The sequence below is a fragment of the Saimiri boliviensis genome, chromosome 5 (assembly GCF_048565385.1).
Source record: "Saimiri boliviensis isolate mSaiBol1 chromosome 5, mSaiBol1.pri, whole genome shotgun sequence".
NCBI classification, from domain to species: Eukaryota; Metazoa; Chordata; class Mammalia; order Primates; family Cebidae; genus Saimiri; species Saimiri boliviensis.
In genome coordinates, this window is record NC_133453.1 from 73,864,986 (window position 1) to 73,892,623 (window position 27,638).

The window sequence follows — 27,638 nt, forward strand, 5'->3', positions numbered from 1 at the left end:
TCCCATCAATAACTCATGAAAAAGATGATATATATACATATTATATATATGCATATAATATGTATATATATAGTATGTATGTAAAACATTTTAATAAAGGTTTTATAAATATATGGTTTATATTCCTCTTGAAACTCAAAAGACGTGGTAAGTTTTGCAAAATCAGGGTAAACTCCCTCTGCAGTCTAATGTTAATGGGTGGTACTATGTTGCAGAAAATGTAACTTTCATTTAAAAAATCTTTTTTGGAAAAGCACAAAGAGCATGAGTTTCCCTTTCCTTTCTTGAGCTCATTCTTCCTACTTTCAAGGCCAATGTTGTCTTCAGAAATAATCAGGATCTTAAATCAGTTTAAATAGTTCCCTTATAAGGATATTTAACCTTAGCGTAGAAGACTCGATCTTCAGGTGCAATTTCAGACACTGTAATATTTGGCGGTAAAGGGGTGACCAAATACTTTTGGTCAGCAGGGAGTCACAAAGCACACCACGTGAAGGCAACGGTTTTCCCAGCTGTGTCTAACAGAACCCTGGCATAGAAGCTTTCACTCTTTTACACTAAATTTAACCTAATCTAAACTTAATCCTTAGCATTATTTTTAATTTCTCATCTATATCTTTTTCAGTTATCCTTAAAAATACAGTAAACATAGTCCTTAATTTTATTTGCATTTACAATAAGCAGTATTTATAAGTCATTTGCTGCTTTTTAGGAAATGTCCTATGTTTGTTTTGAACTGCAATGTCGTTTCTGATCATTTCTCCAATTATTCAAAATCCTTTTCATTTCATTTGTTATAAAATTCCAATTATTCCTCTTTTCACTTAGCAAAATGGTTTTGAGTTTGTTCTTGTTTTTGAGACAGTGTCTAACTCTGTCACCCAGACTGGAGTGCAGTGGTGCGATCTCAGCCCACTGCAACCTCCAACTCCCAGGTTCAAGCAATTCTCCTGCTGCAGCTTCCCAAGTATCTGGGACTACAGGTGCATTCTACCACCCCTGGCTAATTTTGGTATTTTTAGTAGAGATGGGGTTTTACCATGTTGGCCATAGTGGTCTTGAACTCCTGGCCTCACGTGATCTGTCCACCTTGTCCACCTTACTTTTATTTATGGCATTTCATAGAAATGTTTAATAATAAGAGTTTTGTATGTTTTAAATGTTTTATAATTATAAAGCACTTCATACATATTCAAAAACTTTTACATTTCTTACATTTGATCTTCACAAACCCCCATCGTAGTAAGGAAGCAGTTCTAAGTTTAGTGTACTTGTGACCTTAATTTAGCTATTATGGTGAACTGAGTCCCAGGAGGAAATAGCTTATTTCCCCAGAAGTCAAGAACCTAGAGCAAATCTGGAAGGCTTTTATGCATGGACAGCCTGTTTTCCAAATCTGAAATCATGAAACATTCCCTCTTTTAAAAAAAAAAAAAAAAAAAATCTGGGGAGAAATATCTTTCAGCCTGAATGGACATTGTTAAGGACAATGCTATGGACTGAATATTTGTGTCCCCCTAAACTTCATATGTTGACATCCTAATCTCTAATGTGATAATTAGAGGTGAAGCTTTGGGAAATAATTAGGTCAGAAGGCTGAATCCCTCATGAGTGGGATTAGTGCCCTTATAAAGGGGCCCCCATCAAGTTCTCTAGCTATCTTTCTACCATGTGAGGACACACTAAGAAGTCAACTATTTGCAACCCAGAAGAGAGTCCTCACAAGAACCTGGTGGTGCTAAACCACGATCTCAGACCTCCAGCCTCTGGAACTGTGAAAAATATATTTGTCTTGTTAATAAGCCCACTAGTTTATGATATTTTATTATCGCAGCCGGAGCTGACTAAGGCAGAAATCACATAACAGAATGCCTTTAGTGGTTCCAATGAACTTGCATCATGGAATGCTAGAATCATGGAAATTGGATAGAGAAATAGAGCATCTGTTCTCTCAGCAAGACATTTCCAAATCAGTTTTCCTATCTGTAAGAGGAGAGGAAAGTTTTGGTTTTGCTTCTTAAGCAGCCATTTATTTTGCACCTGTCATTTGTTAGATGCTATTTTAGGGACTTTCCCTACTTTATGTCTTTTAATTCTCAGCTATAAAGAGAAGTACATTTTCAGATGAGAAAGATAAAACCTGCACTAAATAATTTGCCCAGAGTCACAGAGAAAAGTGGTTAGAACCTGAATTCCATACTGGCCCAGTCAACTTCAAAGCCTCTGCCTTATTTCTTAAGAGCCTTCTCTATAACTAAGAGATGTTTCTATAGGCAAAAGTTATGTCTACATCTGGCTAGCAGAAGAAATTGATTAGTGTATCACAGAGATGGCTAAGTAATGAAGAACAAGATGAACTGAGTGGAATAAACAGCTGTTAGAAATGTAGAAACTGTCAAAGAGCAGGCTAATTGAGGAGCAGTATATTGTAGCAGTCAAGAGCATGAATCTGAAATCAGACTAGCCTGGATTAAGCTTTGGCTCTACCATCACCTAGATCTTTCATCTTTCTCCAAGTTACACACTCCCTGAGCCTCAGTTTTCTCACCCATAAACAAGCATATAAGAATAATAACTTGCCTCAGGTTGTAAGGATTAAAGGGAACATATATAAAACCTATAATGAATCTGACTCACTAGGCTCTTAATAGTAGCTTCACTTATAAGCAGACCAACGCCAAGTAGTAATTGCAAGTGAAAAGAGAAAATGCAGTTCAAAGTGAGATGAAAAGGAGTAAATTTCCCTAGAGAGCTCAGCCCTATAGGATTCAAGATTCTCATTTGTTCATACCTTCCCCTCTCATTTTTCTTCTTCAACTACCTTATTCCCTCTTTTCTTCTCTCTCCACCCATCACATATGATAGACTCTACATGCAGCATCTCATTTTATCCATCTTGAGCTTGCTTTTTCCCCACTCTCCTCGGTGTGGAATTCTCTCCCTCATCCCTCCCTTCACCCTCTGCTTCCTGTCCCTGAGCTTTCTTTTCCAGGTTTGCTCTTTCTTTTTATCAGATACACTTTGTCATACCTCCTTAAAGAGGCCATGTTCATGTCCAGGCCCACAATCTTCAAGCAGCCGTCCTGTGTTTCTGTATCGTATTATCCTTTTAAAAATATATACAGGAATTAAAAGCTCTGATGTTTTTCGTCTTTCCTAAGGATGTAATTGCCTTGTGGCAAGCCCAAGATCTGTGATCCTTGGAGCTCAGAGTAGTCAGTCTTGAGGCCCACAATCTTCAAGCAGCCGTCCTGTGTTTCTGTATCGTATTATCCTTTTAAAAATATGTACAGGAATTAAAAGCTCTGATGTTTTTCGTCTTTCCTAAGGATGTAATTGCCTTGTGGCAAGCCCAAGATCTGTGATCCTTGGAGCTCAGAGTAGTCAGTCTTGATTCAGGACTGCTCTGAATTGGTACTGAAGGAACTAATGCTCATAACATGCTAAATGGAGGTTTGAGGCCTAACACTTAGGATGGAGGCGGGGGGACACAGCAGAAATGAAAGAATTTTCTGTAGATCTGGGATCTGGACACCGGCTCCCATCGTAGTTAGGAAGCAGTTCTAAGTTTAGTGTACTTGTGACCTTAATTCAGCTAGTATGGTGAAGTGAGTCCCAAGAGGAAATAGCTTTTTTCCCCAGAAGTCAAGAACCTAGAGCAAATCTGGAAGGCTTTTATGCATGGACAGCTGAGGAAGTAGGTTGAACTTTGCACTAGGGTAAAAGTAGAAAATGGAATCGCTATGGAAACCGAAAGACCGATTAAGAATCTGACAGGGGCTATCCTAGTTTGGGACTGGAGATGACAAGTGAATAGTGTTAAAATAGGATCATGTAACAGCATTCATGCCAGTCGATTTTTTTAAATGCAAGATTGGCAAAGGTGCAAGGAAACCACCGCATTTGGACACTGCTTGTTGAAGTGTAGCCCTGCCTTCCTAAGGAAAATTTGGCAGCACAAATAAGAGTCCAAGTGATCCCACATAGAGAAATGTATCACAGGAAATATTCCAAAAATTTCTCAAAGGCTTCCAATTTAAAAAATTGTAACTGAATTTTTTGCTGCTTTTGGTTGTTATCACAACATTCAACATGAAGTTGTCAAAATGTAAAATTTGACCAATAATAGAGCACTAGGTAGTCATTAAAAATTATTTCAAGGATTTTTTTACATATTTAAATTTTTTGAAAGATTTTAACTGCTAAAATGCTCACAAAATAAGTGAAAAACCAGGAAAATATAACTGTTCAAATATCCATTTGCCAAAAATATAGATGCATATCATATAAATATACACACACAAAACTAGGTGAAAGTAACCCAATTATTAACATAGTTGTATCTGAGTGATGAAATAGAATATTTAACATTGTAAAAGTTAACTGGAATCAACATGTATTCTACACTTAAAGAGTTTTTTGTTGTTTTGTAGAGAATAGCTTCTCAAACTTGCTTTTTGCTGTTTAAAGCTATTTTGCTGAACACAGATGAAGAGGAAAAGCTAAGCAAAAGCTGACATTTCAACTCTCAGTACCACAGTTTACTATTAATTGTTAATGCAAAATGTAATCTATATTACTTCAATGGCCAGCGATAGAGATTCAGGAAGTGGAAGACAGAAACAAAGACTGCCAGAAAGTAGTAACAGGAGTGGTAACAGCAGTGATACTAGAACCTAAGAGTTCTAGAGGGGATGTGTAAGAGCACAGTCCAGCAATTACATAGAGAATTGATAGCAAACCCAGTCCTCTGTAATTTTAGTCCATTATTCCAGTAACAGAGTTTTAGTGATGATGCTATCAAATATAATAAATTAGAAGCCAGTGGAAATAACTGAAATCCTGCAGAGCCTCCACATGTGATCATGCAGTGTGTGCACTGTGCAGGGTGACCCAGCCAAGGGTACAGGAGATGGAGGCAGAAATCCAACTCTTACCACTCTGCAATTGCATCCCCATGCAGAAGGACGACTCCCTTTTGTAATTTGAATACAACTTTCTCATAGGCGAGTGGAACCCCTGTGAATGGAAGGCGAGGAACTAGAGTCAGTATAGAAAAGTATTTAGAAATAAATCTGAGGGTGAAGAGTGATGTGTACATAAGGGTGTAAGAAGTCTGTCTTTTAAGATAAGAGCTACTTGGGCATCTATGGAGAAAAAAAAAAAAAAAAGCCAGTAAATATTGAAGGTACAAGAAAGAGAGGAGGGGAAAACCTGAGTAGAAAAATGGTGGCATCCCGGGGGTGCACAATTTTTGCAAGGGGAGTGAAGGAATAAATGAACTGCAGAAAGAGTCACTGATACAAAGGTGGCTTCAGGAGCATTATGCTAGTTGGCTCCAGTAGTTTTATAACAAATAAGATAGTCTTTGACCTAAGGGCAGTACCACTCTTCATATGCATAGGATCTTGGACCTCTGTTTTCTTTGGACTCTGAGGTATTTTTCACTTATTTCCAGGTTCCTGGTTGTGGTTGTTGGAAGTCCACCTGCCAGATTAGAGGGGAGTTACTGTAACATGATAAATCTCAGTTAGGAGCAAAAATGAGCTACCCACCTTCTAATACTCTTCTTAAGAACCAGATGTTTTCTAGGAAAAAATGTTTCACTCTGCAATCTGCCTTACAGTGCACTTCAATGAATCTGGCATGATGCCCATAAAGCAATCTGATCCCATAAATGAGGGAAGCGGAGTAATGAGCAAGTTCTAAATGTCTTACTTCCGAGTGGTATAACATGAGAATCGATGGCAATCCTTAAGCCAGGCTGTTTTCAAATAGTATGTATGTTATTTTCATCTTCCTTCAAACAAATTCTTTTGGCAATGTAAAAGAAACCCTGTTGGTTTTTTTAAGGGGATATTTTAAGAAGGTAATTACTATTTCCATTTTCACCAAAAGCAGCCTAGTTTTATTTTTAATGGGTAAATGATGTAAGGACCTTAAAAAACACTTGAAGCACAGAGGACAGAGCTGCAAAGTGTTCAGTAGTACCCTCACTTATTTTGGGTCAGGTCAATAGGTCCTTTTTCATAGTTACAGATTAAACTTCCTTTAAAAATCATACTAAGCTTAAGAGCTTTGAGGAAAAAGAATGCGCTAAATTGCTAAGCAGTTACAAAAATGCTCTTTTCATACAGTTTAAGTTTAATATGTGACGTTGCTCTAGTAAATAAAAACTCCTCCCTAACATAGTTTTCTGAAGAATTTTTTGTCCAATTTTTTCACATTGACTTAAGTAACAAGTTACAGAGGGTAGTTTGAAGCGGACTCTCAGGTAGGGGCAAGCACAAGATATTGGGAAATCCCAACAGCAAAGTTAAAATGATTTTATTCGTACCATGTGAAGAGTCAAGGTGAGGAAACAGTACAAACAACATGTCTAGATCCTGATGTCACTTACTTATGTTAAACACATAAATCTACTGCCTCTTATAAAATGTATGTGCTGGGTGGTGGTTTTGTAGATTCCTTAAAATGCCCAATATTCATTATTCAAATTCCAATAAAAATAATTGTGTTTCTACAAAAAGAAAACCTTTTTAACTTTTTATTTGGAAAAAAAAATTAAGTGTACAGAAAATTACGTAAGATTGCAAAGAGCACATATAGTCAGGTAAATTTTAAAATACTGTTTATCTTTTATACCATTTGCTTTATCATTTGTGCTTCCTGTGTGTATGCAAATTTTTTTACACATTTACACTCACATACATATATACACACATATGTACAAATTGTTTTTTCTGAAGATTCTGAAAGTAAGTTGCAAGCATCATACACATCCCTGTGCCCCTAAGTACTTCTGTGGTGTGTATTTCCTAAGAATATGGATATACTCCTATAAAATCAAACTATAGTTATCAACTTCAGTAGATTTAACATGGATACAATACTTTAATCCACATCATTTGCCATCAATTGATCCAATAAATTCCTTTTTCCTTGAGTCAAGATCCACTCTGGAATCACATACTGTATTTACTTGCCATACAAATAAATATGTTGCTTCATCTGGAGCATATTCACAGCCTTTCTTTGTCTTTTACAATGTAGTTTTTTTTTTTTTTTTTTTTTTTCAAGAAAATGTCCCCCACCCTCTTTTTTTGTAGTAGAATGTTCTTCATTTGGGGTTCGTCTGATATTTCATCATGATTCAAGTTGAGCTAAATGTCCTTGGCCATAATGCTATGTAAGTAATGTGTCCCCAGGGTATCCCATATGGAAGCACACATATTTATCTGCCCTCACTAGTGAATTAATTTTGATTACTCTGTCAAATTTCTCCGCTACATAGTTATGTTTTTTCTTGCAACTAATAACCAATCTGTGAGGAGACACTTGTAGATCAAATATCCTGTTACTCTTCAAAACTTTCCACTAGATCGATCAAGAGTCTTGCCTAGTCCCATCTTTACTGTGATGGTAACAAAGGCTCCTCATGTACCCAGCAGTCAGTACTCAGCATTTTACCATAAGCAGCATTTACCTTGGCTTTGCTTATTTATTATTCTTTTTATTTTTAAATTTTATCCATTATTTAATATAGAGGAAGAGTAGGGGACTCTGGAGCTTAAACAGACTGTTACATGGTGAGGATTGAGAGTTGAGATTTTTATTTTCCTTGATAAAACAATTTTATCCATTGTTTAATATAGAAGGAGAGTAGGGGACTCTGGAGCTTAAACAGGCACATGGTGAGGATTGAGATTTGAGCTTTTTGTTATTGCTAAAAAAATATTTAATATCACTCAGTCTTGTGAAATCCTATTTTTTTCAATATTTCATCATTAATTAATATCTTTAATTATTTTGGTGCTCAAATCATTTCAGATTTGTCCAGCAGGAACCCCTTCAAGCTGGTTCCTATGCCCTTCTGACATGCTCTCATTGTTCATTTTTCTTTTTTTGAGCACTTTCTTACTTTCTAGCATAACAAGGTGTCTCGGGCTCAACTTCTGATTTCCCTGCCTCAGGCTTGGAATCAGCCATTTGTTTGAGAAGCCCTGGTTCTTTTTATTGGGAATGGTGTTAGAGATGAAGATCTGAGTGCTAAGTCTGCTCATTGCTACTAGGGTGTAATTGCTTCTAGATCCTTTCAGCAGATAGAAAACATATTCATGCATACATACATCTGCATGTGCAGACATATACTCATAGACACACGGATGTTTGCATGAATACTGTGCATACACACAGTCTCACACACACACTGACCTCTAGTTCTAATCTGTATGACCCTTTTTCCACAGTGTGACCCTGGATCCTAACAGTCCCAACCTATTTGATAATTTCTTCAATCTTATAATCCACCTAAAATGGTTTCAGAATTGCTTCACTCAAACACTCATAACAAAAACAAGTCTACAAAATCTATAAAAACAAGTTCAGAATTTGTTTTTAGTCTCCCATCTCCCGCAATGCCAAAAACTTAGGTCAATTTTTGATTTATTGTTGATAAATTTAACAACCTATCTTAAAATGTTACCACAACGGTTTCCCAGTAGTATGAGGTATTTTGAAAATCAAACTAGGTTGGACACGGTGGCTTATGCCTATAAGCCTAGCACTTTGGGATGCCGAGGTGGGTGTATCGCCTGAGGTCAGGAGTTGGAGACCAACCTGGCAAACATGGCAAAACCCCATCTCTACTAAAAATACAAAAATTAGCTGGGCATATTGGCGGATGCCTGTAATCCCAGCTATTTGGGAGGCTGAGGCAGAAGAATCATCACTTGAACCTAAGAGGTGGAGGTTGTAGTGAGCTGACATTGCGCCATTGCACTCCAGCCTGGGTGACAAGCGAAACTCTTTCTCAAAAAAAAAAAAAAAAAAAAAATCAAACTCAGTCATTTATTGCTGATAAGAGTGTGTGCCCTGTTTCATGGACCGGCTTTGCAATTGCCTTCCAAATATTCATCTACTTGCAAAATAAATGCCATCCTTCCCATGTCAACCATATTGATGATGTGGTGGCAGGAAGGAGGGTAGGGGACTCTGGAGCTTAAACCATCACATGGTAAAGATTAGAGTTGAGTTTTTTGTTAAAAATATGTTGTATATCTACATTATTATAAACTTGAGTTTTCTGTTTGACCGTATTTTCAGTCCTTTTACCGTGATAGGTTAACTGGCAGCCATAAACATTTCTAAAGAAACAGGAAAATTTTCTTCCTATATTTTTCAAAAATACAATTTTCTGTTTTATAGCAACGAATACTGTTTTTTCCCCCTCAACCTGTCATTTCCAACTGCAACATTTTTTATTGAGTGAATTCTGGTCTTTGCTTGAAAAAGTTAGATTTATATCTTCTATTCTTTATTTTTGTATTTACATTTTATATCTATTTTCTTGATTTCTACAGCCTCATAAAATCGTTTTGAATAGTAGAGCTGCAGAGCTGATGGGGAGGTCAGCTATGTTAATTCCGCAGCGCCCCAGTCTTCGGTGTGAGGTTGCCTAGCAACCCATCTCTCAGGCCTCCTTTGTGGGTGAGAGAAGAGAAAGCAATTCTTCTATACACTCTCAAGCCGAGATGATTTTATAAAGTGAAAAACCTTTCTCAAAGGGTCCAGCACAACCCCTGCTTCTCCTCTTCTTCCCACTTTGTACACTTCACATATGATGAGAGAAATATTCCATCCTTTGATGCTTTAGATCTGATACAGATATAAAGCAGAGTTAGACACTGTATGGTCAAACAGTGAAAGTGACCTGTATCTTCATGTTAAATTGAGACACATTAATTAAGCCACTCATCTTCCCTTTTCTCTTACATGAAGGCATAGTTTCCCCTCAAATTCTAAGAGCCGGTTATGTTAAATGAAACTGCAACTGCCTGCTGAGCATCAGTTACCATAGCGACGAGAGCCAGGAGTGGTGTTTTTCTCCTCAGGCACAGGATGGCTGAAATGTGTTCAACCAGGGGATTCAAGCAGCCTGCTGACTAGAAGTCAGGCCTGCTCGGTTGCTTTCTCTCCACACTAATTTGAAAAAATAACCCCTCTGCTATTCCCTTAAAGCTGTTACCTTTTTAGCACCAAACTTCAGTGGGTGGTAGAAGTGCCCTACCTTAGGCATACAGGAGAAAGGGGAGCAATGATGCATGCCAGTGAAACCCACACGAACAGCTGAGGGAGCGGGGGAATGGTGCAGAGAAGATGCACTGCCCTTTCAGATGTCTGAAAATACAGAGTACCACATGCACTTTCCACATTGTGAGTATACTAAGGTACATTTTTTTTTGAAACATTTATAATCCTCTTGCCTTATTTTCCAGGCAGATGATGTTATTCAGAAGAATATTGTGGTTCAGATGGATAATACTTTATGGAGGGTTGCTGTAAGTTTAAACAGGTATAAGGAAAAATTCTTTGTGCTGTTCTTATTTGCCTCTAATTATGGCTGAGAAGAGAGAGGCAGGGTAGCACAATGGGCTTTGGAGTCAAACAACCTGGGGTGACCTCCTCTGCCACTTAGCAGTGTGATTTGGGGCAAGTTCCATAAGCTGTCTCAGTCTCACTTTCCTGATTTTTACAAGGAAACTATAAGAAAATTGTTGACTGTAAAGTAAAAAAAATATACTTTAAGCACCTGATTGAAACACTGATAACTGGTTATAATCAATTTGGCTTAATCGATCACTCAGTACTAATTGAACACCTGGTACACGCCCATGCTTGATGTGAGGAGTACTGAGGTCCCAGCCAAAAAGAGGGAAGCCAAGTTTGGGGACTGCAACTGCAAATTACCCTCTGATGCTTCAGAAAGGTTTGGTATGTTATCCTCACCAATGTTCTATCCTTAGTGACAGTGACATGATACTCTTTGTGGGTCTACCTCTATGGCCAGTTCACAGAGAAAACTCTTACTGCCGTTTTATAACTAAATTTTTGCTTTTCTGCCTGAACTGTCATTAGCAGCACCCTCAGTCATCACATTCATTAGACTGGACGTCTTCCTCCATGGAGAATATGTGAATACTTCTGAATGTGCTTCCTGAAGGAGCTGCCAAACTATTTTCAGCAATGGAAAAACATAGAATGTATGTGAATTCCCAAAGTGCCTTCCCTGCACATCTTTTCTAGCAACAGAATGGCTTCTGGTGATTTTCTAATAAAACAATGACATAATTCCTGGAAAGCATATACTTTTAAAATTTTAGATCATTGAATCTAACCCTTTCATTTTAGAGATAAAAAGGGAGCTCAGGAACATCGATTAATTTGCTCAATTCATTTATATATCCATATGTATACACCCTAAAACAATATAATACATACATATACCTACACACACACACACTCATGTATAAATACACACACATATAGAGAGAAAGAATCAGTTACACAAATACATATTTTTTTTTCGTGGTTGTTTAAAAGTATACTCCAAGTTCCCCCAAACTAGAGACCATTATTATCAGTGATTGCTCTATAATTCACAAGTAGCAGAACCCAACTTAGGATGGCCTGAATTATATGTAAGTCTTCAAGTTGGCACTGGAGCTGAAAGGTGGGATGGAACTGGAACCGGGGACTGGAATGTGGGCCGGACTCTATGCCTTTCCTCTGATACTTTCTGCATGTTGGTGTTCACTCACCTGTCCATCCATGTATGAATTCAAGCCATTTGACAGATATTCACTGAAGACCTATTCTGTGCCAGGCAGTGTGCTAGGCAGAGGGAAAGCCCTCATATCGGACAGACCTGATCTTCTCCAGTAGATCTCATGAGACTTACTGGCTTTCATTCTTTCTTGCTACCACCATGAAAGTAGTACCTTTTGCCTTCCACCATGGTTGTGAGGCATCCCCAGCCATGTGGAACTATGAGTTTGTTAAACCTATTGTATTAGTTCATGTTCATGCTGATGATAAAGACATACCTGAGACTGGGCAATTTATAAGAAAAAAAAAGTTTAATGGGACTTACAGTTCCACATACTTGTGGAAGCCTCACAATCATGGTAGAAGGCAAGGAGGAGCAAGTCCCATCTTACATGGAAGGCAGCAGGCAAAAAGAGAGAGCTTGTGCAGGAAATTCCCACTTAACATACCATCAGATCTTATGAGACTTACTATCACCAGAACAGCATGAGAAACACCTGCCCCCATGATTCAGTTACCTCCCACCAGGTTCCTCCTACAATATGTGGAAATTCAAGATGAGATTTGGGTGGGGACATAGTCAAACCATATCGCCTCTTTTTCTTCCCAGTCTCAGGTGCTGTTAAAGACATTCCATTTAATAAAGCAGAGCATAACAGTTCAGAAATTTGCAGCCTGACAATGTGATAGAAAAGAAAATCCCATTTTCTGAGGACAAATTTAAGCCAGCTGTAGAAGTTTGCATAAGTAACGAGGAGCTGAATGTGAATCATTGCCAAGACAACAGGGAAAATTTTTCCAGTACATGTCAGAAATCTTCAAGGCAACCCCTCCCATCACATGCCTGGAGGCCTAGGAGGAAAAAAAGTGGTGTCATTGGCTGTGTGTGCAGCCTAAGGACTTGGTGCCCTGAGTTCCAGCCACTCCAGCGGTACCTAAAAGTAGCCAAGGTAGAGCTCAGGCTGTGGCTGCAGAGGGTGCAAGCCCTTGGCAGCTTCCACGTGGTGTTGAGCCTGTGAATGCACTGAAGTCAAGAACTGGGGTTTGGGAAACTTCACCTAGATTTCAGAGGGTGTATGGAAATGCCTGGATGTCCAGAAAGAAGTTTGGTTCAGGGGCAAACCTCATGGAGAACCTCTGCTAGGGTACTATGGAAGGACAATGTGGGGTGGAAGCCACTAGACAGAGTCTACACTATAGGGTGCTGTCTAGCGGAGCTGTGAGAAAAGGGCCACCACCCTTCAGACCCCAGAATGGTAGAACCACTGACAGCTTGCACCTTGCACCTGGGAAAGTCACAGACACTCATAGGCAGCCCAGGAAAGCAGCCAGAAAGGAGGCTGTACCCTGCAAAGCCACCCTGGCAGAGCTGCCCAGGACCATAGGAACCCACTTCTTGCATCAGCATAACTTGGATGTGAGACAAGGAGTTAAAGCAGATCATTTTGGACCTTTAAGATTTAACTGCCCTGCTGGATTTTGGACTTGCATGGAGCCTGTAGCCCCTTCATGTTGCCCAATTTCTTCCATTTGAAACAGTTGTATTTACCTAATGCCTGTACCTCCATTGTCTCTAGGAAATAACTAACTTGCTTTTGATTTTACAGGCTTATAGGAAAAAGAGACTTGCCTTGCCTTGGATGAGACTTTGGACTGTGGACTTTTAAAAAAGTTAATGCTGAAATGAGTTAAGACGTTGGGCAACCATTGGGAAGGCTTGATTGATTTTCATATGTGAGGATGTGAGATTTGGGAGGGGCAAAGGGCAGCGTGATATGGTTTGGCTGTGTCCCCACCCAAATCTCATCTTGAATTCCCACGTGTTGTGGGAGGGGCCCCGTGGGAGGTAATTGAATCATGGGGACAGGTATTTCCCTATTCTCATGATAGTTAATATATCTCACAAAATCTGATTATTTTATAAGGAGAAGTTTCCCTACACAAGTTCTGTTTGCCTGCTGCCATCCATGTAAGATATGACTTGCTCCTCCTTGGCATCCACCATGATTGTGAGGCCTCCCCAGCCATGTGGAACTGTGAGTCCATTAAACCTCTTTTTCTTTACAAATTACCCAATCTTGGATATGTCTTTATTAGCAGCATGAAAACAGACTAATACACTAGTTCTCACAGATGTTTCACTACTCCCATGTTTCAAGTTTAGCCACATGCAGAGAATGATGTGTAGAACCTTATTCCCCAACCCCTACCACCACTCAGGAAGGAGGCCACCAGGTGACATAGGTTACCCAGACCCATATCCATGGGTCAGAAGGTTACTGAGCAGACAGCCTGAAGGCTCCAGTACAGATTGCTATCTGCTATTTTCACTTCTCCGTCCACAGTATTTAGTCCATTTTTTTTTTTAATTCACTCAGGTGCTAGCTTAGTTGAACAACTACATTTTAAAACCCACAACTTTTAGTTAAGCAATGTAGAAAAGTACTGAACTTTCACGGATAAAGCAATTTGCAATGTGGTAAATTATTTGTTCAAAATCATACTTCTCCCATCTGTTTTCTTTCTCCAAATGTCCAAGAAACTCAAACCAGGACAGTACCAAGGGCTGTACTACCCTAGAGTTAACTAGGAGTTTAGTTTGACCTATGCTGCTGAGAGTATCAGTGAGTTGACAGCTGTGTAGGCTTGCACTTTTCCAAATCATGGAAGAAGCAGCCATAAAGAGCTGGGCTCATCCAAACTGAGTATAAGCAATTCCCAAACAAGAACTTTGACCTTTATATTCCTTCTTTACGTGCTAGGTGACCCTTATATTTACACATTTTTTTAAATTATACTATAAAAGGAGCCATTAACCATTGTCTCAGCTCATGTGAAAGAAGGAGAGATGATGGGAAGGTATCAAATCAGTTTGGCTCCAGTTAACCCCAAGAATTCTTTGTTAGGCCACCCTCCTAAGTCTCTAGGACTTTAATCTCATTTTCTTGTGCTCACTTTTATCCTGGGGCATTATGAGGTGAGAATAACTCAGGCAGGAACCAAACAAAATCCGAAAAAATGAATAGGTATCATGATATGGTTTGGCTCTGTGTCCCCACCCAAATCTCATCTCAAATTGTAATCCACACATATCAAAGGAATGACCTGTTGGGAGGTGATTGGATCATGGGGGTGGTTTCCCTCGTGCTGTTCTTGTGATAGTGAAGCAGTTCTCACAACATCTGGTTGTTTGATAAGGGTCTGGCATTTCCCCTGATTGCTCACTCTCTCTCTCCTGCTGCCTTGTGAAGGAGGCGCCTTGCTTCCCCTTTGCCTTCCACTGTGACTGTAAATTTTGGAGGCCCCCCAGGCCATGCAGAACTTTCAGTGATTTAAACCTCTTCTCACTATAAATTACCCAGTCCTGGATATCTTTATAGCAGTGATAGAACAGACTAATATTAATACATATCACTTCTTTAGAAAAGTCAGCAAACAAGATGCTAACTGATGGAGTGAATTCCTCAGGAGATGCAGAAGGTAAGTGCAGCTAACTGAGGCCTCAGGGGCAGAAGGTGCCCATCAAGATGGGAGCTATGGCTTTCTCCAGTGATGACTCTGCTTCTATGTCACTGGCAGTAGAAGCATATCTTGCTGGTATACACTTGGGGTAAGAGTATCATTGGCAAAGTTGCTTAAGATCCAATCTGCTTAACTATAACTATTTCCCCCATCCTCCTTTTGTTCATCTTCCTACTCATATACACATGGTACTTTCCTCTTCCTTTTTCTAGTTCATCCCCCCTGGGAGAATCCCCTTCCTGCCTAAGGTGAAAACCATACTCTCTCAAAGGATGGCTTCTCAGCATGGCCTCCCTTTAAGGCAAAGGAGAGAGACATTGGTATTCCCTGAGTCATTGGTATTCCCTCTCTCATTTATGTTCAAGATATTTTGTTGATGCTCCACATTCTCTTGTTCTGGCTTCCAGCCAAGGCATTTTGTCTTCGTCCCTATGACTAATGTAAAAAAAAAAAAAAAAAAAAAAAGAAAAAATAAAAATGCTTCAACTTCAACTTTTTAAAATAATATTATATATATAAAACATAATATAATAATAATCCAATAGACCCGCATGTCTAATCAACAAAAAGAATTTAAAAACATCAACTTTTGCTCAAATGCAAGAAGAGCTAAAACTCCAGACTGTTCTAGCACAACAAGGAAAGAGAAATAACAACAGTACAGCTGGTTCCATATTAAAATGATAAGAATGTTCATCTCCTTCCACAATTCAAAAAATACCCTGAAGAATCAGAAAAGTAAAAATTGTGCTTGTATAAAGAGTTCCTGCATTGTGCTGGCTTCCTATATCAATCATTTCTCTCCTGCTTTCTTGCAGATAGCCCCGCCCATCCTGGACTTCCATCTGTCATCAGGAGAACATGACCATCTGGAGTCAGTACAGATCATCAATTTTTCCACATATACAAGTTCATTTTAAATTTTTAAAAATATAATACAACTAAAAAGCCTTTGTAAGGGGATCCATTACAACTCAAAGCCACAGGCTATAATGCCAGGGCCGAAACTTTGCTTTAGGGCTCTGTTAGTTTTGTATTACTGCTATAACAAATTATCACAAACTGAGTGACTTTAAACATTAGAAATTTATTTTCTTACAGTTCTGGAGGTCAGATGTCCAGAATGGGTCTTAGAGCTAAGACTAAGGGGCAACAGAGCTGCCTTCCTTCTGCAAGCTCCAGGGAAGGCTCTGTTGCTTGACTTTTCCTGCTTCTAAAGGCTGTCTGCATTCTTTGTCTCATGATCACATCACTAAGACCTCTGCTTCTGTCATCATATTTCCTTCTCTAACTTTCCTGCCTCCCTCTCTCCCTAGTAAGGACCCTCGTGATTATATTTGGGACTACATGGATAATGCAGTGTATGCTCAAGATCCCTAACTGAATCACATCTGCAAAGTTCCTTTTGACATGTAAGTTAACACATTCACTGGTTTTAGGAATGAGGGTGTGGATATCTTTGGGGGTTGGGGGTGTTATTCTGCTCACCACAGGGTCTGATATAGTCAGAGTCCCACTTCCTTGAAATCAGAAAACATGATTTCTAGTCCACAATTAGGAAATTCAATTAGGAAAGTGCATAGAGATTGTTGGTATCTCTGTTTTACCTTTGATTTGTTACAATGTAGTCCAAAATTCTGGCCCTAGCCTATAAAATGTTATGACGAGAAGCACTGGCTTTAAAGTCATACTAACTTGAGTGGGTTTTTTGGGTTTTTTTTGTTTGTTTGTTTGTTTGTTTGTTTGAGACAGGGTGTTGCTCTGATACCCAGGCTCGAGTGCAGTGACATGATCATGGCTCACTGCAGCCTCGACCTCCCAGGTTCAAGTGATCCCCACACCTCAGCCCAACAAGTAGCTGAGACCACAGGTGTGTACCCACCATGCCCAGCTAATTATTTTTAGTTTTTGAAGAGATGGGGGTCTCACTATGTTGCCCAGGCTGGTCTTGAATTCCTGGGCTCCAATGATCCTCCTACCTCAGGCTCCCTGTGCAGGAATTGCCATCATGAACCACTGTGCTTGGCCTAACCTGTGTTTTCATCACATAGGATTTCTGAGAACTTGGGCAAGTTCTCTGTGAACTTCAGTTTTCACCTCTCTTCTTTGGGGAGGTCTTAGAGGAAACAGACTCAGAGACTCGCCTGCAGGAGTACTCTTGGGAATAATGCTGTTAAGGGAGTGAACAGAGCAGGATTGGACTACAATAAAGTCACAAGGAAAGTTTCAGCTGATCCCAGAGGGACTATGTTGTTGGGATGGCCTCTCAGCATGGCCTCCCTTTAAGGTAAAGGAGAGAGACATTGGTATTCCCTGAGTCAACCTGCCAGGACTGGGGCTGCATAAGATGAGTGAGGCACGTGCCTTGAGGACAAAATTTAGAGAGTGCCAAAAAGCTCAGTCGCCAAGATTAATAATATTTTAATGATTTTTTTAAAAAAAATCTAAACTAATGCAAAAATCAGTCTTTATTTACAAATTTTAGTATTTTGTTCAGGGCAAACTTTTGCATTGGTTTGTGTTTTTTAAATAACACTTTAAAATAGAGGGCTTTGGGAAGCCATATTAGAGCCTCAAGTGAAGAGAAAGATCAGTCATATTGATTATATCTTTATTTAAAATTATGATATTTTGATCATTAAAGAACCCTTGCATTTTTATTTTTAAAATATTATATTAAAATATTGTTTATTTTGGTTACTGAGATCTTGGCACCTGCTTAAATTTAGCACTCAAGGCCAGTTTCTCACCCTGGTCCTGGCTCTGCATTGTATACAGGTTGTCCCACACTCTCTTCAGGAGGAAATATAGTCTTAATCCAGGCCAGTGCTTGGAAAAGTGTTTAGCTATGAGCCGTTGGCAGTTAATAATCCTGGCATCTGGGAAAATGAGTGCTGCAGTTTTGAATAGGGACATGGTGCCTACCATGGTATCCACTGTGATGTGATGATGCCTACCTATAATGAGATAGTTTTGTCATATAGTCATTCATTCACTGAGATAGTAAGATTGGCATGAAAGACATAAAGATTTGTGTGAGAGAAACTTCAAGAAGACTGACTGGAGGCATCCAACACTCACCTCCTCTGCAGACAGGAACCAAAATAGCAAATACATAATCAGACTTCAAATAGATCATCTGAGAATACTGGAATTCAACAGAGAAGAAACAGGAAGCACCTGAGGCATGGAAGGAGCAGGTAGGGAGGCAGTCAGCTCAGCTGGGATCAGCTGGGAGCTTATAGAGGCTCCCTAGTGCAGGGAAAGAGTAAGCAAAAGATTCTCAGCTGTCCATATTCCCATCATGGACTCCTGAGACCCTACCCATGGGAGACCCCATCACAGGGTCTGAGAATAACATAGGGACCTGCCTGGGGATGACACAAGGGCATTGCTCTAGAGAGAGAGAGTTAATAATGGTCCAACACACCCACCAAGTCCTAAACAGATTCAGGATGGTGCCGTTTTGAGAGCCTAGACCCGACTGGGGTCTGCATCCTGCCTTGGGGCCCGCATCCTGCCTTGGGGCCCAATAGCCTCTGTATCTTCACATCCCTGGAGCCCCAATGACACCCCTCTGTGTCCACCCAGAGAGCTGTAGCAGCAATAACACCAGTCAGACCCAGCAGAGTGGCAGAGTCCTCAGCATTCTAGCACACACAGTGCCCTGTATGCCAGGTAAAGGCAGTGCAGCACACTAGGGAGGTTGCCCCCGGACAAAGAAAGTCAAAGCACATACTCTCTATGGCCAAAGAACAACCTACTTGGGAAAGCTACCACACTCAATGACCCTGCTCCAAGGTACATGGGCAAGGTACATGAATAGACATTTCTCTAAAGAAGACACACAAATGGCCAACAGTTATATTTCTAAAATGGTCCATATTCCTAATCATCAGGGAAATGCAAATCAAAACCACAATGAGATAGCATCTCACCCCAGGTGGAATGACTATTAATAAAATGATTTTAAAAATAGTAGATGTTGGTGAGGATGCAGAGAAAAGGGAACTTTTATACACTGTTGATGGGAATGTAAATTAGTACAGCCACTGTGAAAAATAGTGTGGAGATTTCTCAAAAATTATACTATTCAGCAGTCCCATTGCTGTGTATTTATCCATAATAAAGGAAATTATATCAAAGGGATACCTGCACTCACATGTTTATTGCAGCACTATTCACAATAGCAAAGATATAGAATCAACCCGAGTGTCCACTATTGGATAATTGGATAAAGAAAAATTGTATATGTACATAATGTAATACTATTCAGCTTTCATTTAAAAAGAATGAAATCTGGTCATTTGCAGCAACAAGAATGGAACTGGAGGTCACTTTGTTAAGTGAAATAAGCCAAGCACAGAAAGACAAATATTGTATGTTCTCACTTGCATGTAAGAGCTAAAAAAGTGGATCTCATAGAGATACAGAGTGAAATATTAGGTTGATACAAAAGTAATTGCGGTTTTTGCCATTTAAAAGTAATAGTTACCAGTTAGAAATAATGTATGGGGGTGGATGGATAAAGGAATGGATGGGCATAAATTAGTTCAAACACAGTTAAGTAGAAGGAATTAAGTTCTAATGTTTGATAGCAGAGTAGGATGTCTATAGTTAGCAACGATGTATTGTGTATATATCAAAATATCTAGAAGAGAAGACTTGAAATGTTCTCAACACATAGAAATGATGAATACTCAAGGTGCTGGACACTCTAAATACCCTGATTTGATCATTACACATTCTACACATGTAACAAAATACCACATGTATCCCATAAAAATGTACAAATATATACCAATTATAAAAAGGAGGGGAAAAGACTGTGTGGCTACCAAAACTCATTATTTCAGATACTAGTAAATGTAGTCACAACCAAGACTAGGCTTGAGCTCTTCCTTTCAGCTTCCTGACAGCCAAGTAAGGGAGTGAAAGGTCAGATGATTTACTTAGACCTGAGGCTGCCATTAATATTGTCAATGAATTGCTTTGAACTATGGCTCATTAGCTTCGGTTAGAATTGCTAAGCAAATAAGCCAAAGTGAAATTTTATTGTATCCCATGGCCTATCTTGTACCTTAACCCCAGGCAACCTTCTTACCTGGTCATCACAACCAAACTGATGTATAGGCATAAATCTTTTATTGCTACAAGAAAAGATATCAAAGTGCTAGCTCTATCAAATGTGGGCGAGTCAATGCCCGTGATGCATCTAGCATCTGCACACTGTGTTCTAGAAGTGTGTTAATTTGGCTAAAAGAAGAACTATAAATTATTTGTCTTCATTCAGAAATCAGTAATTCTCAAAAGGGAAGGTAGTTTATAACTCCTAGGAAGACTAATGAGTCTCAAAAGGGAGTATGGTTTATAACCTCTAGGGGTCACATCAGAATCTCCTGAGGAAAATGCTGAACTATGCAATCCCTTCTCAACTTTCCACTAGAGAGAGATTCTAATGACATCGTCTCCTATGAAGGATTTCATGATTGCTGTCATGAATCACTATTATTGATGGAAAAAAAAGTTTACGTCAGGTGTATTGAGATCCAGTAGGGAAAGAATCACTGTTATAAGCTGAAATTGTTCATATAAGTGCACATGAAACAAAACAGCAGCAAGGTATTACACAATTAGCTGACATGTGTAGTGATATTTTTGCCACATTATACAGAAAAAATATATAACTGTAGTTTTTTCATGAGCCAGATTTCAATAACAGCCATTAAATGATATTTAATATGCTTCATTTTATAGAAATGACCTTTTGCAAAAGCACTGGAAAATTTTAACTCATATATACTAGCTGAAGGAAAAAGGTACTTGGTTGTATTTCAATAAGCCCTGTTTGCATTGAGAAAAGAATGCTGTTGACTACCTTTTGTTTCTTGGCTTGATACTAGTTCTCTAGCTTTCTTCTTATTTTTTTTTCTTTTTATCCTTTTTTTTTTTAAAAAAAATACGCAATTCTTACTAATGCAAACCTCACATTGACTCAGATGAAAGAGGCAACAGAATTTTTTGGACACCATGTACTCTTTAGATAATGTACCTCAACAGTGATTCAGTTTCTTTTTCTAATTTTGCAGATCATTTAACAAACTGTACAGCTGAAAATGGTATGTATAAATGGTTTTTCATCTGTGAGCTTATTATATTTCTTTAAAAGTTGTTCTTTGTGATTTCAACATCTTCTGGGGGTAGGGTGGTGACATTATATATATATATATATATATATATATATATATATATATATATATTTCACTCTCTCTATCTGAATGCCTTTTAAATCCAACAGTCACTTCTCTTGCCTCGTGATAATCACTTATTTTATGGACTGAAAGCACTTTGTGCTTTTTCCTCTGTAATCCTAGTTGATTATACAATATCTTCATTGTTGCTCTGTGCATAAGTCTTTGAGGCTTCGGCTGTACTGTCCAAATCATGATGAGCTTCAACCATGGCCACTGACAAAACCTCAGGCATTTCGGCTGGTCTTTTGAACAAACTTACTTACTGCCTTTATTATAATGTTGTCCAACAGTTGTGCATCTAGATGATCTGATGGAGTTTATACTTCAGAGTCACTGGGAATGCCAAAGATGTATTTGCCTCTCATTCACTAAGAAGGAAAAAAGAAAGAAAATGTAACTAATTGAAGAGTCTGGATGACAATTATCTTTTTGTGAGTATTTTCTCCTCCATCTCCTCCTGATTTAAACCAATATAATGCTTAACAAATGCCCATTCACATTTGACAGGTGTTTGCTTTGTTTTTTTAAAACAACTCCTCCTATGCACCAAGGGGAAGAAAACAGAAATATTTTTTAAACTCAGGAAGAACTTTGAAGTCCTAGAATATTAAAGGGAAGTTGCAGATAAGTTAATCTCACAAGTAAACTGCTAATTTGAGACAAATTACAAAAGGAATTATTTTAACATGGATTTACTTCTGACCTTAAAGGTGAAAGTATAAGAATGATATTCTTAAATCTCATGAATTGTAGATGTTTTCATTATTGTTGTATTATACTTTAAAAGTACCTTTCCACTGGACATTCTTAAATCTAGGTAAAAATTACATTAAAAATGTAGTTACCATTATATTTTTTCTAATTTATATGTATATGTATATGTATATCAGAAGAAACATTTTATGTATGCATATATTTCTTTTTACATTTACCATCATTGAAAAGGAAAGTTTTTATAATATCACGGAATACATCAAGAGTAGATTATTTTATTTCTGCCACTAATGGTAAACTTGATTATTTTCAATAGTTTTCTTCATTGAAAATTGCCACCTATCACTTGTTGGTTATCTTTATCTGAATGTTACTATTCAGAAATGGAATTAAAGATTTGTCACTTTAAGGAATAGAATTCTTTTGGTAAAAACCATCTATTACATGTAAATTTGTGATATAACATTATTTGTGGCTTGAGAGTATCATGAACATGTTAGATTTACACAGAAATATTTTCTTAGTACGACATCAGGGTTGAGAGTACGCTATTACTTAATAATACTAAAGAAATACAGGCACGAATTAGAAGATAATTTTCTCATTTTTAAAATTCTCTTCATGAAAATAACCTGTGAACCCTTGAAAAAATATTTGTTTTAATATTGATTTAAGACATTATTGGATTATGTGTGACAGCAGGAGCCCAGCATATCACAGTTCATGCTTTTTAGGGCTCTTAAATGTTGCTATCCTTGTGTATCTTCTATGCTTACATGTTGAAAATCATTCATGTGACATTCAAGCTGTTCTGAGGGTCATTTGATGAAATTGTTGGTGTATTCCTTGGTGCAGAGCCCAGACCACCCAATCTTTCTTTAACAATTGCACTTCTGAAAAAAGGCATGATGGTAGCTGCTGGGAGGCTGTTAAATTGGGAGAATATAGGCCAATTGAGAACTGGTTTTGCCACTGAACTTGTGTAAACAGCTTGGATAGCCAGATGTATCTTCTTTTATGGTGACCAGATGGGACCAAGTGTTTTTATTATTATTATTATTAAAAATGAGTTTAAGTAAAAACAATATTTGCCAGTTAAGGCTATTTTAAGGATTAAGGGAAGGGAAAAGATGATGTGCTATCTATAGAATATTGACTAAGATTAGGGGATAGTATTTGGTGTTTGAAAGGCTCTGTTAGCTGGTCACACTTTAGGTACTGTTGGTTATATTAATAGCCCAGCTTCAGAGGACTTCTGTCAAAAAGGCGGTTACAGTAATTTTGTTACAATTCTACTGCTAAGTTTGAAGACATAGCCCCATTCATTAGGTTTACTCTTTGTAACCAGAGAGTAGCATTCTAATGAGAAAAAAGGCTAGAAAGTTATTCATACCTCTTCAGACGAAGAAATGTTTGTACCTTCCAATGCTAAATTTTGCTGTTGCTGTAACAAGAACTAAATAAGATTCAGATTGTGTTAGCCTCTGAATATTTTGGAGTTAGCAGAAGAGAAATGAAAAAATGCTTATTTTAACTTACTGGTAAAATTCAGGAGCTACAAAATAAAATAGGTACTATTAATATTCTATTTGTTGCTTTTGGTTGATAACCTTGTAGAATGAAATGAACTATGAACCCTAAATGGAATGGATGTATCTATTAGTAGACAGAGAAATCCAAATAAAAACCTTGACAGCTTATTTAAAATAATTTTGAACAGAAAGGATTCCCTACTCTGGGTACTACAAAGCTTTTAGAAATTCCCCTTGATATTTGAGGTTGGTACACATACCCTAAAGTAAACAGCAAGTAAGTAACTTCTCTACATGGTTGTTACAAAACTCATGGACTTTTATATATATAAAATATATAATATTTTATATAATATATCTGCTTTTATATATGTATATAAACATATATATTATATATACATAAAATACTGCACATGCATACACACACACATGCACACACAGGAAAGGATATGACAATGGTAGGCATGAGAATGGCCAAGGGAGGGTATAACAGCTAAAAAAAAAAAAAAATCATGGAAAAAAAAGTAAAAGAAAACAGACAACAGAGAGAAAATATACCAAGAAAAGGCAAATTGGATTTGTAAACGTGTGGAAGTTCAGGGCTATTTGCATCATGCCAAGTCCTCACATTCCAGTGACCCTTGCAGACATTACTGAGTTACATCACATTAATTGTTATGGATACTTGGAGATTCTATACCAAAAGTATATAGTTAATTCCTCCTCATTGCAAACAATAAATAATTCTACGGAAAACATTTAGATTTTTTTTAAAAGGGAAGTAAACTAACAAAAAATAGTCATCAGGTTAAGTGATGAGTCACATAAAATAAACCATAATTCTCAAAAAGTATAGATAAATGAAGTTTATCTACACTTTTTATTTATTATTCACCCAATTTTTTCTTTATCCTTCATCTCTCTTATCAAAATGAACAAAATCACTTTCAACCAAATTATAACATTTATTGTAGGACATATTATCTCAAATTTGTAGCCAAGGGTCAATATAGTATTCAGGGTAAGGATGTTTATTTTAGATTTTCTGTTTTGTGTTGCTTGCTTTCATTTTTTTAGTTTACTTAGTTATTAGTATATTATTTCTAACTTCCTAAAACACTGGATTGAAAATACATTCTGGAGCCTATGTCTAAAAATATTAAAAGTGTGTGATTATTTGGAGAAGGATATGTTAGATTTTCCTAGTACTTCCTTCTTTCTGAAACCAGGTTGACCAGAACAGAAGAACAATTCCATTGGTGCATTCTGCCCTGTAAAGTGAGGTGTCCACAGGAACCTATGTGTGCAGGTCCCACAGACCTTGACTGGTGAGTGAATGAGAGGGCTTGACAGTTGAATTCAAGCCGAAAGACTCTTTTTGCTATTTATACATAGAGTAACGATCTGCCATGAGACCTTTCTGCTCAAAGGCTATGATTTTGTTAAACAAATTGTCTTTCTTTAAGATAAGACTAACGAACAAGTTCTAACACTGGCCAAAACATTTGCCATTGTGTTTTCTCCAAGAGCAAATCTAAGAAATTAATTATTTTATCTTTAGAAAAAGTTTTCCTCTGCTCCTTGCAGACACTTTACAGGGCTCCAGAATATATTTTCAATACAGTGTTTGAATTTTCAATACATTTCAGACTGCATTTTCTTGATGTGGCTTCCGTTCCCAATAAAATGTTGGGTACATACTTTTGTAAATTCAAATATCCAAGGTCAGCATAAGCTCTTTAGCCAATAACAATAGAGCTTAATTCCACAGCATTTTTAGTTGTCTTTGGGGATATCTCAAGTGCTGAGAGATGAGTTAGTCACGCTCCGTAGTTAAAAATGTTCAATCATTAGCTGTCTGGTTAGGCCTCTCTCTTCTTTTCCTTCATAATATTTTTCAATTCATTCCTGACCTTATTTCCATTTCCCCTTCCCCAACAAGCAGCCATTCTAATAAGTTTGATATATGCCATTGAATATATAAATATCTTGAAAAATATATAAACTCATTATGTGCATGCATGTTTTAATTTAGGTAAGTGGTGTTGTGCAATAGATTTTATTCTCTGCGATACTTTTTATTCACTCAACATGATGTTTTTAAAATGATGCTGGCCGGGCGCGGTGGCTCACGCCTGTAATCCCAGCACTTTGGGAGGCCGAGGCGGGTGGATCACGAGGTCAAGAGATTGAGACCATCCTGGTCAACATGGTGAAACCCCGTCTCTACTAAAAATACTGAAAATTAGCTGGGCATGGTGGCACGTGCCTGTAATCCCAGCTACTCGGGAGGCTGAAGCAGGAGAATTGCCTGAACCCAGGAGGCGGAGGTTGCGGTGAGCCGAGATCGCGCCATTGCACTCCAGCCTGGGCAACAAGAGTGAAACTCCGTTTGAAACTCCGTTTCAAAAAAAAAAAAAAAAAAAAAAAGATGCTATACATAATAATTAATTGCTACTAACCACTGCATGTTATTCCGTAGTGTGCATGGAATACATTTTATTTATCTGTTCCCTAATAATAGAACTTGTTTGACACCAGCTTTCAGCTCCCACAAAATACATGAGAGACCCTAGCGCTGGGTCTGGGGTACACCCACAAATTTCTCCAAACATTGCTAACTGACCTCATCAGTTCTAGATTCCCACTAACCTTGTACCAAGCCTCCCAAGGCTCACTGTCCCAACACCTAGTATTATTGAAAATTCTAATTTTTACAAACCTGATGGGTAAAAGGGGTATCTCATTTTAATTTGTATTTTTCTGGTTGTTAGTGAGGGTGACCATTTTACCAAACATTGTTAACCATTTGAAGTTCTCTTCCACTAATTGTGTTTTCAAAGCATTTCCCAATATTTAAATTTGTTTTACCTTATCTTACCCTATGATTAAAGATAAGCATATTCAGTTTTTTTTTAATGTAAAATCATTGGAAAAATTAGGATGGTTACCTATCTAGCATCTTTTGGCTAAGAAGATAGCATAGATGTTGGAAATTAGATTGCTTAGGAAATTTTTCAAATACTGAGGACTATTAAATACTGGTTTGAATAATAATTTTACAACTTAATTGCTGGGTGAATTAGAGTCAGGTACTTTCTCTTTGTGTGTCTCTGGCTGGCTATGTGTGTACGTGTGTGTGTGTGTGTGTGTGTGTGTGTTTGTGTGTAAAATGGGGGAAATAATAATTGTGGTTTATTGTGAGGTCTTGCTATTTTCCATAAGATGACATATAAAGTTTGCAGTACACTACATGGACAATCAGGTGTTCCCTAAAAATTATTTTCTTCCTATTCTGTCTGATATACATGAGGAACTCATAAATAAATGCTCACAGTATTGATGTCATCATCATTATCATCATTGTTTGGAAGAATTTAGGAAAAGCCTTACCCGAAGATGCATATAGACCACCTGTCTTCTTAAGATCTTGTCCAGACCTATGTATTCAGAATTCACTCACAGAAATTTGCCTCCTTAGTGTTGATGGGTTATCACATTTCTTATATTCCCTTGCAGGCCTGGTAAATTGCTGATGTTTGTCATTTTCTTAAAATCTTATAATTTTTTTCAGATGTTTTCTGTACAAATCTGAAAATCACCAAATTAAACCTAAAAAAAATCCATACAATTTAACTAAGGCCAAATTTCTTCCATCTTTTCTTTCTCCCTCCCTTTCTCTCTTTCTTTTTTCCATCTCTCTTCCTTTCTTCATTCGTCTTCTCTTTTTTTGACTTTCTTTTTATTGCCTTTCTTTCCTTTCATTCTTTCTCTTTCTTTTCTTTTTCTTCTTTCGCTCTTTCTTCTTTTTTTTTTTTTTTTTTTTTTTTTTTTTTTTTTTTGAGACGGAGTTTCGCTCTTGTTACCCAGGCTGGAGTGCAATGGCGCGATCTCGGCTCACCGCAACCTCCGCCTCCTGGGTTCAGGCAATTCTCCTTCCTCAGCCTCCTGAGTAGCTGGGATTACAGGCACGCGCCACCATGCCCAGCTAGTTTTTTGTATTTTTAGT

At 37.9% G+C, this 27,638-nt stretch overlaps 1 protein-coding gene across 2 annotated transcripts in view; it reads left to right on the forward strand.

Annotated features, from left to right (window-relative positions):
- Nucleotides 1-51: 51 nt before the first annotated feature.
- The window catches only part of GALNT3 (polypeptide N-acetylgalactosaminyltransferase 3), a 120,173-nt gene continuing 92,586 nt past the window's right edge, over nucleotides 52-27,638 (forward strand). The window contains exons 1-2 of one of the 2 annotated variants that reach the window (XM_074399560.1): nucleotides 52-21,248; nucleotides 21,674-21,814. The gene's annotated coding sequence lies outside the window, so the exon portion shown is untranslated. Of the gene's footprint in view, nucleotides 21,249-21,673; nucleotides 21,815-23,968; nucleotides 24,958-27,638 lie in introns of those variants that run through there. The other variant, XM_074399561.1, reaches the window with a different exon arrangement.